The sequence below is a fragment of the Castanea sativa genome, chromosome 4 (assembly GCF_040712315.1).
Source record: "Castanea sativa cultivar Marrone di Chiusa Pesio chromosome 4, ASM4071231v1".
In the NCBI taxonomy this organism is placed as follows: domain Eukaryota; kingdom Viridiplantae; phylum Streptophyta; class Magnoliopsida; order Fagales; family Fagaceae; genus Castanea; species Castanea sativa.
The window spans coordinates 3242652-3257692 of NC_134016.1; the positions used below are offsets into that span (position 1 = coordinate 3242652).

At 32.5% G+C, this 15041-nt stretch overlaps 1 pseudogene; it reads left to right on the top strand.

Annotated features, from left to right (window-relative positions):
- Window positions 1–3414: 3414 nt before the first annotated feature.
- Window positions 3415–6154, top strand: LOC142631474 (putative 2-oxoglutarate-dependent dioxygenase AOP1; annotated as a pseudogene).
- The last annotated feature ends 8887 nt before the right edge of the window (window positions 6155–15041 follow it).

A 15041-nucleotide genomic window follows, 5' to 3' on the forward strand; every position in this document is an offset into this window, starting at 1 on the left:
TCGAATCTACCAGGGACGCGAACCTACCCATTCTTTTTTGAAAAAAAGGGGGGGGGGTGGGAAGAAAACTAACTACGTCGAGGATGAAAGACACAGTGAAAAGGAGAAGACGGGAAGGAAAAGAAACAAAAGAAACAAAAAGCTGATAAGGAGGGGAAAGAGTATTGAAGAACTTACTTTTAAAAGAGGAAAGCACGTCACCTCGGACAGAGTACTTGATAGAAATAGAGAGTACGGGGAGATGGAAAGTGTGGCAGGTACGTTATCAGGTTTCTGTAATGTGAGGAAGTTTGAAGAAAATTAGTATTTATATGTCAAAAGGTGTGTTGAAGCGGACGAATTCCCGCCTCAACACAGGAATCGCGCTCGACCGTTGGATGTATGTCATATCAATGAAACGTGGGGGACATGGAAGCGCCAATAATAAATTCGGGGGCGTTTCGCATACCGAAACATCGGGAACACGCGATGGGTAATTCAGAAGTCATTTCCGTTTGTAATATTCCAGGATCCTGCAGGGTGAAAAGGTCTTTTAAATCGAGATCCTATTTTCCTTCCGAGGTGAAAGAAAAATAAAGAATCTCGAGGGGCTATTGTAGGGGTATTGGGCCCAGTAATTTATAATGGACGGCCCAACAAGGTCTTTTGGGCTAGAAACCCAAATCCGAAAACATCAAAATGATCGTGGAGTATTTAAGTGTCCCATACCGTCCGAGGAGTAGATTTGTCCTCGGAATGTTAAGCCGAGGATACACAGTGTACGTGGAGGACAGTAGAAAGAGCGGTGGAATGTCTGAAGTAAAGCTGCTACCACCACCCATATATTAAAGACTCTGTAATTGATACGCGGACAGCATAGATGGAAGGATGGGACCTGAGCATAGAGCTTGGAACTTGGTCCCAAATCCCAGCGGGCTTTAGGGAAGAATGGATGGGACAAGTATCCAAAAATCAGGGTTGCAGTGAGAGAGTGGAAGATGATGAAGAGAAGAGGAGGAGTATAAATAGGAGGGAAGGCATAGGAAGAAGGGAGAGGCTTTTTGAGAAAGAAAAAGTGTATGATAATCAATACTTGTATCCACACTTAAGAAATACTATTAGAAACTATCCTCGGAAACAGTCCGAGGAGGAATTCTCAATCTTACTCTTTGCAAACGATTCTTTGTTTTGTTCCATTGGGCCCAAAGCCCGTTCTTTTTGTGATTGTCTAAAGCCATCCTTGAAATCTAAATTACAAACCCATCCTCTACAAATTCATTGTGAAGAAAGGCCTTTCAAGCCCATTTTCCTCCCAGTCGTGGTTTGGAAATTTGAATTGTGTCCTTACAGCTATAAATACTACAAATTTTATGGCATATTTCTTATAAATTGATATGTCACCGATCACAAAAGATAATTCAAATACTCATTTATTATCTTGTTAAAGTGTCACCAATCACACTAATCAAATCCGTTGTCACATTACGTTGTAAGAATTTTATTAAAAAATTTGTAATATTTTTAATATTACTCTAAAAAAAATTATGGATGCATAGAAATTAAACTCAATCACCATTAAATGAATTTATCATATAAAAAAAGTAAGTAAACAAATTATAATATTGAACATTAAATAAGATTATTATTCAAGTGATATATAACAGCGCAGCCACACACGCACACCAATGCAGCCATGCACGCACACCTCATCATCAGTACACGCACCCCCCCCTGCATCAGTACATGCATTCCCCTGCACTGGTACACTCACACACACTTGTACCCAATTACAACTATACAAGAGAGATGCCCAACAAAGTTAGATCAAGAGTTGCACTTATCAAGTTAAAAAAGAAAAGAAAAAGAAAGATCAAGAGCTGCATATTGAGAACTTGATTCTTTCTATCTTTGATCTTAAAAAAAGAATCAGATTCAATTCCAGTTGCACTAACAAATTCTATTATTTTATATGGATTGAAAATAATATAAAATATCTTTTTTAATGAATTATTATTATATTAGTTTAAAATATTATTGATTGATGATTGTGAAAGGGTTTTTTTTTTTTTTTGCTATGTTTTATGCTTTGTTAATGGGTATCATGACAACAATCTAAAATCGCCCTACCTTTGCAAGTAGAAAATTTGAATGGAAAAACATTTGTTTTCCAAATATAATTAAATGAATATAATCTCAAATTTGGATGGGAATTCTACATAGTTAAGAAAGTTTTTGACTCCGTTATAGAAACTGACAAAAACATTTAGCTTGAGAAGTGCATATTTTTTAATATAGCAAAATTACAAATTTGATATGTAACTTCTACATGTCATAATACATTTCTCAACGTGTTTTATTGACAAGCTTATATTAGTGGTACTTTAAATGAATGTAAGAACAACAAAGAAAGAAGATATAAAAAGTACTTTAAAGTTGTCTTTCAATTTATTGGAAATTGATATCTTAGCATTTATTGGATATTTGAGGATGTAAAGGATTGAAATCCTAATTTTAATTTAAGTTTGACTTATATTTTCCATTTCGTGATTTAATGTTTCATATCAAGGATAGGAATCCTAATGTGAAATCAAAGATGAAGAAACAAAGAATTGTTTTAATCTTCGTACACAATAGCTTTCCTGTGCATCGTACAATTTAGCGACTAGTATAATTTAATAACCAAATCATTTATTTGAGCTGAGGTTTAGAATGATGCATAATAAAAATGGGATAAGATCCCATGGAATTGAACCCTTCAATTCTCTCCCAGAGTTTCCAGGCACAAGTCCCATCTTTACTGTAGAAAAAAGAAAATTGGCAACATCAATGTAAACGATACCTTACACGAGCTCCATAAAACTATTGCCTCACAATAGTTCCAAAATATTAGTCAAAAATTTCCTCATAAATTTACCGCTGGCATGCGTGATGTATGAATGACAATTTAGGCAAAATTACACTATAGGCCGACATCATCTCTTTTATCTTCACTCAACGTTAGTTTGGATAGCAATGTATTTGCGTTTTTTTTGTGGGTCCTGTGCACTGTTCACGGGACCTGCAAGTATGGAATTCAGCAAAAACAACTTTAAAATTGAGTTTCATGATACTATTCACATATTTAAAATTATTTTGCTGCAGTGTTTTCAGTTTTCAATTTTGAGTTTTCAACAATACGCAGTATCCAAACAGGCCCTTAATCTCAAATAGTGAGGTGAAGTCTAATATAAATTTTATTGTATTTATATTGACTGTGTAAATGCATGAGTCAATTTTTAAGCGCATAACAAAAATGTAATTAAGAAAAGTATTTATTATATTGTTTTTTTAAGCATTATTTTATGTTGGGAAATACTACTATCCAATGCATTGTCGATCTCTTCTCACCCAAAAAAAAAAAAAAATTGCTATCTATAAATAACACACGAGATATCAATGCGTTCGATACAACTTTGCCTTCTCACCCCCTCAAGCTTCCTAGTTAAACGAAAAATTAAGAACCATGGCTATATTAAGATTCCAGTTTTTGATTTCTCCAACTTGGACTTGAAGTCTGGTACAAGTTCATGGTTCTCAGCTTGTAAAGATGTTTGCAGTGCACTTGAAAAGTATGGTTGTTTTGTAGTGGAACTTGGCAGTACTAACCTGGGAAGCACGGGTGCGGCGTTTGGGCCGCCGCACCTGCGTTCGACGCGGCCCGACGCGCAGGCGACGCCGCTGCCTGCCCGTCCGTGCCGCGTCGGGCAATAAAAAAATCATTTTTTCGGCGCGATCCGCGCCGATTCGGGCCGACGTGCGTAAAATCGGGCCAATGCGCGCCGATTCGGCCTGAATCGGGCGCAAACTGATACTGGCGAATCGGCCGATATCGGCTGATACCGGACGAAATCGGCCGATACTGGCCGAAATATGCCAATACCAGCCGAAATTCAAAAAAAAGAAGAAGGTGTAGTAGAGAGAATAGATGCTGTTGAATGGCTCTGGAGCATGTTGTTGGACTTGGATTGGCAGGAAGTGTTTCTTCAACTTGCAATCTTAAATTTGGTCAATCTTAAATTTGAGCGATCTTCCACTTCCATATCCTATTGTTCTTAAATTTGGTATATATTTATATAATGTGAAAAAATTATGTTTAGCAATATATTAAAAATATAAATAAAAATATTTTTAATAATTTTTTAATCGCCGCACCCCGCCGCACCCGCACCCTACTTTTTCAAAAATTGCTAAGTCTTGCACCCGCTCCTGCACCCGAATCCCGAAACGCACCCATGCTTCATAGGTACTAACACTCTTTCAGAGCTTCACAGCACAATGTTTAGCTCAGTACGAGAGTTGTTTGAGTTCCCCACAGAAACCAAAATGAAAGTCACTTATGACAGGCCTTTCCATGACTTTTCCTCTTTTCCTCCTTTCGAACGCATGATGATTGATAATGCAACCTCCACAGATGTAACTCAAAAGTTGACCAATATCTTCTGGCCCGATGGGAATGATCTTTACCGGTGATAATCTAATATTATCTTCAAGATTTTTTTATTTAATTTCAAAATATTCTTAGATTGACAGAATAATGGAAAAACTTAAGTTTAATTTCTTAAATGCTGTAAATTTAATTCTTCGATTGACTTCAATCATAACTGAACTTTCAAAATTCATTTAAGATGCACCATTTAAGAAACAGAACTTTTTAAGTGTTATCTCTGTTATCTTCTCTAATAGCTTATACTTTCTCTTTGCTATGTATTATATATATGTAACACTTTTTGTTGTGTTTTTCTCTTGATTAGTGAGAGTGCTAAATCCTATTTGAAGCTAATGGTGGAATTAGATAATATGATGACGAGAATGATACTTGAAAACTATGGTGTGAAAAAGTACTATGACTCTCACATGGAATCAACTGCTCATAGTTTGGTCCTTTTAAAGTACACTGAACTTGAGAAGACAGGGACCAATCAAGGCATTCCAAGCCACACAGAAAAGCACTCTACCACCATAGTTCACCAAAATCATGTGAAGGGTTTGGAGAAAAAAACAAAGGATGGTGACTGGGTTGGTTTTGATTACTCGCCTTCATCCTTTTTATTCTTGGCATTTGATGCATTCCAGGTGGGTAATAACTAATACTCCATGTCAAAAGCAAATTAATGGTTATTGTTCTTATAAAATTCCTCTAGATATTCTATTCGTAATCTCTTTTTTATTTAAAAATGTGATAATTACAATAATTGAGGAGAGATTCAAATTATACTATTTAGCTAAAAAATTCTTGACCCTCTTTCTGATACAAATTATATATATATATATATTTTTTATATATATACATCGATTATTAGAGGTGGGAGGATTTGAATCCTAAATATCTCTATTAACAACACCAAAACATGCCAATTGAGTTACCTCTTGATCAAGATTAGTCTAATCTAAAGTTCTATGATTTCCTTATAGAAAACCTTACTTATTTTTTATTCATCCAAATGAAAATCGAAAAGTAAATAGAAGAGAATATATAGTTCAGTTACTCAATTCATCACATAAGCCGAAGCGCCTAACACAATACATGTTAGGAAATCAAAGAAAGTAAGTATGATTCTATTTTTCTATAAAACTATGTAAAATTCGGAAGTAGTTTATTGATTAATTATTTTTGGTTTTAGTGGTGTAATCAATTTGAAGTATATTCAGAATCTGTAAGATTATGAAACAACGTAACTTCGGTTAATTATTTTTTCTTCTAATTTTTTTTTGTGTGTTTTTGTGTGTGTGGTTATTTTAGCTTTCCAATATTGTACCTATCAAAATATGTTATTATGCTTTACACGATCGAATCCATTATCCAATGAAATCGACTGTTGCATGTTTTACTTGACCACGGGGTATGGAGCAATGACAAGATAAAAGCTTGAATATATCCATCGAGTTATGTTGAATGAAAATTCTGAAATAAGATGCTCATTCGGTTTGGTTTCGTACAACAATAAGACTATGTGTGCCAGAAGAATTTGTTGGTGAACAACACCCTTGACAATACAAGCCATTAAATCCTAATGATTATGCCCATGCACACATGGCATCAATTGCTCAGCGAAAAGTAGTTCCTCTCGCTGCCTTTTGCGGTGTTTTGAGGTTGAATGTACTCTTTCAGTCCAAAGAAACTTGTCTCTTGCTATAGTTTATTTCAAATTTCAAAGCAGTGTGTGGTCGCTTATATAGTGACTTGCTTTCTTCTAAAAGATGGAATAAGGTTATGTCTTTATTTGAAAATTTAAAAGATGGACTAAGGTTATGTCTTTATTTGAAAATTTAAAAGATGGAATAAGCTTGTTTGTCGTTTAACTTTTCTTTGCTCATTTTGAAGATAAGGCAATGCTATAACACGTGTCTTAGTTAGAAGAACAAGACTTTCTTTTTTTTATTAGTCTGGACGGAGTTTATTCCTTCTGATTCTGACGTTGTTAGCTTTGTCTGGGCTGATTTACCAGCCACTTGAATAAAAAGCATGATGAAAAGTTTCTTTAAAAAAAAAAAAAATTTTATCAAGTTGTTGGTTTTTTTCCCCTTTTTTTATTTTTTTATTTTTTATATTAAGAAAGTCTTCACTTTATGTTAGAGAATGTTGGAGTATAATGACACTAAATAGGTTTCAAAATGATACAAAGGATGGATTATAACTTTGGTCCATCCATATGCATGGTTTCACTTTTACGTGGACTCAATTTGTCGCAAAATTATGCAGTACAAGATGCATGACAACAGAAATTGGAGGAAATACAATCTTCAAAGCCTGAACACCAAATATAAAACGACGGGAATTGTCAATTTTTTGTTTTTTGGATGTAACCACTAACCAGAACTTGCAAAAATCCTTGTATGTATGATGTTGTTGTTAACTAAAAAATTTAATGGCACTGATTATTGGCAATATAACTAGACTTGAATCAAAATAACCCATTAAAAATTATATAAAAATAAACCACATCCGTAAAATTATTCCAACAACGTTATTTTCTAGTAATAGTAATAGCATGTCCTCATAAAAGTTGAAAACATGTTGGTCCCTAAATCTTAAATTAAACAACGATAAATATGTCAATAGCAACATCAAATGAAATTCATTCTATCTCCCCAATGAAATAAACATCAACATCAACACCATCATTTTCATCTTCTCAAACCAAACTTTCTCCAACTTTAGAAATTGTTTATCAATCTCCATAAACCAAGCAAGAGTCATATACCTCTCTTGTATCAAGCTTCTTTGTACTGGTACGAATAAAAATTCTGAAAGACGGAGGCTTTTCAGCTACTGAGGCAGTAAATAAGTCTCTACTCACCATTCTTTTCTTTGCAACAATATATAGTAATACAAGAAGATGTTACTTGACCTCTTTTTCTTTGAAGGCTAATCAAGCAAAGTGAAATATTGTGATCAATAATGTTCAATTTATTTCTTCTGGACCTTTAGTTTCACTATCCAAATCAATACATTAGTTTCACTAATTGAAATCATGATCTCATTTGCTTCTACACTTGATTCAGAAACCTCTCCGGTTATTGTTTCCTTCTTGTCCAAATCTATTATATTATCCCAATTTGCAATTACTTTCCAATTATTTATATGGAATATTCCTATCTGCAATGGCTCTGCGTTTACTATTGGCAATCTGGCATGCATGCTTTACCCGAGTTCTATAAATATTGATTTTTAAAATAAAAAATCAAAAGACTCAATTTACATATTTATTTGCATCCACATGATACAGACTTTATCTATTTATATTTGCATTCTCACAAATCGTAATATATACTTTTTATTTTTGGATCTGTCTTGATACATACTTAATTGGTAGAATATGGGAAAAAAAAATGGTATAAAAAAATTAATTGTATTCCTCCAATCATTGCTTCCATTCATTCTTGTCTTTCAACTTTCAAGACGCTATTTGCATTGACTGACATCTATCTATAAATAACAGCATTAATGCATTCCAATGCATTACCCAGTTTTGCCTTCGCAGCCCTCAAAACAGAATACAAAACCATGGCTATCCAAACACAAGCCAAGATGATTCCAGTTCTTGATTTCTCCAACTTTGGAGCTGAAGCCCGGAACAAATTCATGGTTGTCAGCTCGCAAAGATGTTTGCCGTGCACTTGAAGAGTACAGTTGTTTTTGTAGCGGAACTCGGCAATATAATTCCTTTAGAGCTTCACAACACAATGTTTAGCTCAGTTGGAGAGTTGTTTGAGTTCCCCATGGAAACCAAAAGGAAAGTCACTTCTGAAAGGCCTTTCCATGTCTATTTCTCTACTGCTCCTTTCGAAAGCATGTTGATTGATAACGCAACCTCTACGGAAGAAACTCATAAGTTGACCAATATCTTCTGGCCCAATGGAAATGATCATGTCCGGTGATAATCTAATCTAAATTTTTTTTTTAATTATAGTTCTTAATTGACAAAAAAATAAACCACAGTATTCTCTAATAGCTTATGCTTAATACTTTTTATTTTTTAAAACTTTGTATAATGTAACAATAACAGTTTTTTGTTGTGTTTTTCTCTTGGTTAGCGAGAGTACTAATTCATTTGTGAAGGCTGAAGCTTTTGGCGGAATTGGATCAAATATTGACCAATTCTACCACTGATATCTATTAAATAAGCAAGGGTAATTTAAAGTTTATTTTGTTATTTAATGGACACAAAAATTATCATTATTTGAATTTATTACAACAATTAAAAAAAAAAGTAGTGAATTTTATTTTCATGGCATGATGGTTTAAAATTAAATCATGCAACAAAAACAAGCAATAATGGGAACAAGCAACAAAACACGAAGATAATAATGAAATTAACAAGTGCCAGTAATGAAACAAGATCAATTTTATTATGTAATGCATGCTTAAACTTAAAGTTAACTAGGGGGAGGGGGAGGGGGGGGGGGGGGAGATATGTTTTGCTCCAAGCCTTGTTTTTATAGAAAATCATTCATCCTCTTTTTTTTCCCCTCTAAATTAAAAACAATAAGACCCATGCTTTTTAATCCATTTAAGGTGTAACAAATTTTGGGTGTTAGAAGATTAATGCTTTAGCAGCAATTTTTTGGGGGTGGGCTAGAGCTTGTGAGAATTGACGGAGAGTACACTTCTATTTGAGATTAGAATTTAATTATTGAAAAAAAAATGTAATGCGTGGCTAAGTGTGATATGTGTGGGTAACTATAAAATACTCTAAAAATAAAATAAATACGCAGTTCCTTATCTCTCATATTAGTTGGTCTCACTAACATGGTGGGATAAAGAATTTACTTTTGATAATATGATAGTTACAAATTACAACAATAAGAGAGGGGAGGGTGGAGGAGAGAGGTTTAAACCTTAAATATCTCAAATATTGGAAATATCATGATGTGTCAATTGGGTTACAAGACTTTTGGCAATAAGACAAAGAATTTCTACTTTGAAAATTGGGGGATAAAATATTTTTGTTTTTGATATCACAATACTTTTATTTATTAGTTATCTTTAGAGTACATATTCAGCCACAAAAAAAAAAAAAATTTTTGAAGTACGTAACATGTTTATTCATTCCTATATCCTTATTAAAATTTCAATAAGGATAAAGCCCATTAAACTCGTGGGAAGCACAATAAAAATAACTTTCTACTTTCTTTTAAAATTTCTTATAAAAACATATCTAGACACTTTTGACTTTCGGAAACTAAGACGCTAAAATCAACCCCCAGTGCGCAATAAAAATAGCATTGAGATATGCTTTTCTGGAATGAATGAGTTCAAACACCACAATAGGCTTTGACTGAAAGTTCTCGTGCCTAGCTTGTGCTTTTTGTTCTTTGAAATATTCAAGAATATTTAATGGACGGTATTGTAAAGGTGATCTTCATCAAAATTCTTCTAGCACACATATTGTCCCATCATTTCATGCAAAAAACCCGAGTGAATATCTCGTCTCATTTTCAGTACTCAACGTAACTAAATGGACACAAGCTTGTATACTGTCATTGCTCCATGCCTTGTTCAAGTGAAACATGCATCGCTCAATTATAATAGAATATATTATAATAACATACTATTTCAAAGGGTACAATCTTGAAATTATTAATTGATGAGTCTAAGGAATATTTTTCACAACTATTGACATAGTTTATTGTGAATTGTAGATAATCAGTTAAAAGTAACGTGGCTTCAATCATATACAAGTAATGTGAACAGTTGTGCATAATATTGTATATGGAATATTACTCATGCTCAATAACCAAAGTTGTTACCAGTTCTGGAAATTAAGACATAAATTGATCACTACACTAAGGAAAAAAAAAAACAATTGTTTCATGAAAAATTAGAATCATAATTAATTACTTTTAGTTTCCTAACATGTCTTACACTTTATAAGTGTATACTAGCTAGCATACTTTCATAATATTTCCCACTATAATTACCTATATATTTTCTCATATTCTTAAATATTTTAGGTAGTATAGTATAAGAAAGAGGAATGCTTATAGGAGTTTTGTAATGACAACCATTACTTATAAGTAAGCCACCTGGAGCAGTGGCAGAGCTAGGATTTTAGTTGAAAGGAGGCAAGAATTAAAGAAAATATATTTTTTAAATTTTTTTTAAAAAAATCGATATAAACCATTGTGAGCAACTGTAATTTTCATAAAAAAAAATTATACTAACAAATAACAACCAAAGCAAGAGATTTATTTAAATCCATAAAGACAATAAAATCAGTTTGTCCAACATTGCTAAAAGTAAATATTGAAGCCTTTTGGTTTCATGTTGTACTTTTATTATCATCTGGACCTCTTTAGAAGTCAAATCTGGCCATGAGGGAAGCTTTTCTATTAGTGGCCTTACTAATTTATGGTGTATTAAGTATGTTCTATGCAATTGTTTAACTTTTGTAATGCAATGTTTTCTCTATTTGATGCTTCCATTTCCATTTCTTCCTACTTCCTAGTTAGGATAGTTGTTTTTTAGCTACTTTTGTATTTTTCAACTTTCATAATATAGTGACAATGTGACACATCATATTATTCATATTTAATGACTCGAGTCATGTAATCTAATTTTTCATTTTCCTAGCTTTTTTCTTTAATATGGTTAATTGTTGTTTGATTAGTGCAGCAATTAATATACATCTATATGGACCCATTAATTATATATCATACTATTTTTTTCCCACTACAAATGCTTTGTTGTAGAGCCACAAACAATTGAAATTTCTTAAATAAAAATAAAAAAGGAAAAATTGGGATAAACATCCAAAGTGCCGTGAATAGCGACATGCTAAATCCTAGGAGAAGATAATTTTTTTAAAAAAAACAATAGTGATGTCAGTTTTGGTTTAAAACGGGAATAAAGTGCACTGAATGCCTCTATGCCGTGAAAATTTTCCACTTTCTTTGGTGTTAGAGTTATTTTCTTGTTTAAGTAGAAACTACTTTTTTGTTTTTTTTTTCTTAGGTTAGAGGGGGCAAAGCATTTAATGATTTCTATATACTAGTACTCATGAGCTTTTTTAGGAGGAGTTAGGAGGGGCCATTGCCTCCTCTCAACCCCCCTGGCTCCACCCTTGCGTTACACAAATCAAAACATCAATTTTGTAACGTATTAACCGTTACAAATGAGAATGAATGCAGAGATCCATTAGTCATTAAAGACAAGATGTCTATAAAGCTAGGGAGGAACAAAATCAAAAGGTACACAATTCTAATCCCCAAAATACTCCCAAAGTTGAATTCTATCGTGATATTCCAATTAAATTCCAACTGACTTTATCATAGATTGGAGGGTTTTTGGCACACACCACACCGGTGTATCCATATTTCTTTGTTTCACATCTTATTGCAGGTTTGTCCCTTGATGAATCCATCCTCATTATCCATCTGTGTAGAAGAGAACTCAACTGATGATTTTTTGCATCATTAATTTCTCATTGGCAAAAACATGTATTTGGAAAGATTAATAAATAAATTTGTCAACACAAAATAAACAAGTTCAACAATAAATTCAGCCAATTATTAGATTTAATCGCATTAATTAGACAAATATATCTAACATATAAAAATGAAAGTGAAATCGAAAAGGAGATAAAATCATTCTTTATTTTCGAAAACAAACATAAGGCACACACGATTAGCTAGAAGATTCACACCAACAAGCATGATAGGCTGCTGTGGTATGTCTACTTTCTACCATTGTTGCCAATCATGCATCTTCACATTTACAGCCTTTTGTATTTGATACAAGTAGAATCCATCATATTGTACCGTCCAAATGCAATGGTCCCCACCACAATTCTTTAACCAATGATCGTCGGCAAGATATACATCAAAACTTGCATTGAAGTTTTTGTACCAAAAAGAACAATAAAATTCTGTCGTTCCATATATAGCATTATGAAAAGAGAATTCCCATTGTTCATTAGGATGAAGAGTTCTAAAGCCCAAATCATCTTGTGCTGATTGACAATGATAGTTTACAGTTTCATTGTTGAGGTTGTCGACGATTCTTACATGTTTCTTTTTAAACGAATAAGAACTAATTAGGCCAGAGACTAAGAGAAGGACAAACACAAAACTATAAAACTGGGATATTATCTTTTGTTTCATCTTGCTAGTGCTCAAAAAAGATATTTGATTACACTTGAAATGCAATTCACTTCAACTTTTATTGCCCAAAATTATTGAGTTGTATGTATACAAAACATGTCCAAATTCAATGTTAACTACTATGTGTGTTTCAATTTTCATTGGAAAAGGTGTGCTAGCCTTAGATAAGGTTTACTAAAAAGTTATTAATACATAATTAATCGTCATTAATACATGACCTAAAAAGTTATTAATACATATCTTAATCATCATTAATACATTATCTAAAAATTTATAATACATAACAAATCCGTCATTAATACACAACTTAGAAAGTTATTAATACATAACTTAATCGTTATTAATATATGACTTAGAAAGTTATTAATACATAACTTAATCGTCATTAATATATGACTTAACGAGTTATTAATACATAACAAATTTGTCATTAATACATGACTTAGAAAGTTATTAATACATAACTTAGTTGTCATTAATACATGATTTAAAAAGTTATTAATACATAATAAATCCGTCATTAGAAAGTTATTAATACATAACTAAATCGTCATTAATACATGACCTACAAATTTATTAATACATAACTTAATCGTCATTAATACATAACCTAAAGAGTTATTAATAAATAACGAATTCATCATTAATACATGACTTAAAAAGTTATCAATACATAACTTAATCGTCATTAATACATGACTTAGAAAATTATAACTTAATTGCCATTAATACATGACCTATAAAGTTATTAATACATAACTTAATCGTAATTAATACATGACCTATAAAATTATAATTGTGAGCACAATTGTTCCCTCGAGTTTCAAGTGAGAACTATTAGTCCCTTAAATTTAAAAAATGAGCATTATTGGTCATTTTGTTAACTTTGATTAATTTTATTGCCCATGTGTCTAACAAAATAATGATGTGTCAACTTTTAAGTGACATGACATATTTTTTTATTATTAAAAAATTACACATGACCACCAACTTACAATCTGAGTTATCAAAAAAAATTTTAACTTAAACTTATCGCAATCCCCAAATAACCCAAATCCCTTTCATCTAAACTTCAATGTTAGCCTCCATTGCAATACCAACAATCAAGCCACAATTGCTGTAGGTCTCATCGTGAAATAAAAACCTCGCACATTTTTTTTCTATTATATACGCTTGGTTCAAATCAAATATTAAAACTGGAAAAAAAAATGGTTTCTTTTATATAAATTTGGATCTTTTATGTATGGGTCCAAACAATGAAGTTGACCCATCCTTTGGTAACGAAGAAACGGAGGAGAATATCAAGGCTTTTTGAAGCTGATCCATTCTTTTGAATAGATATTTTTAAGGGGGAAGAAGACAAAATGGTTTGGACTCTATGTAAAAGTCATAGATTCTATGTGAAAGATTATTATGAGGCTTTGAGAACAGGGGCTGACAAGCTTTCCTTGGCAAAATATATGGTGAGTTGAGGTCCCATGATGTGTGGCTTTTATTGGTTGGCCTCAAGAATAAATCTTAATGTTGTATAATTTGAGAAGATGAGGTATTTTAATCCTTAATTAGGGTCGTTGTGGCTTTTATCAAGAGTGGTGGAGTTCGGCAAAAATATTTGGATTTTGCTATGAGTCTATGATGGCTATGGCTTGATATTTGGAATTTTTGTGGAGGCTTGTATAGAGGTTCTGGCTTAAGGGTTTTGGGTTGTATGGGGATTGGGATAAGTCTAATATGTGTAAAGAGTTTGACAATTCAGATTGTGAGTTTGTGCTTATGTGTAATTTTTAATAATAAAAAATATCCCAAGTCATTTAAAAATTGACATGTTATTATTTTGTTAGACTCGTAAGCAATAGAACTAACGGAAGTTAATTGAAGGACCAATATAACACATTTTTAAAACTTAAGGGACTAATAGCACTCAGTTGAAACTTGAGGAACCAATTGTGCTCACAAGGTAAAATTCAAAGACCAAGAATGTAGTTTCGCCAAAAGTTATTAACACATAGCGAATTTGTCATTAATACATGAACTAAAAGTTATTTTTTGTTTGTTTAGACCTCGTAAAACATATTGTTAAACCTAATATGTTAGCCAAGTGATTACTTAGGTTAATTATCAGATCGAGGTTAAACAAAAATAAATCATATCATGCAGTGCGAAAAAAATAAATAAGACAACGATATGATTACCCATGAAAACCAATGAAACAGTCCAGTTTCAAGGTAAAAGACATGGGAAGGATTTGATGTAACTATCCTTAAGGTAAAACAAATTCAATATGATAGAATGGAAGTTTACAATAGATTTTTTCCCAAATTCTAAAGCTACCTCTTGTAGAACTTACTCACACGACCACGTGCAGCTCCGAATCCACATACTCTTCTATCTTGAATTTGTAACAAAAACACCCACGTTTG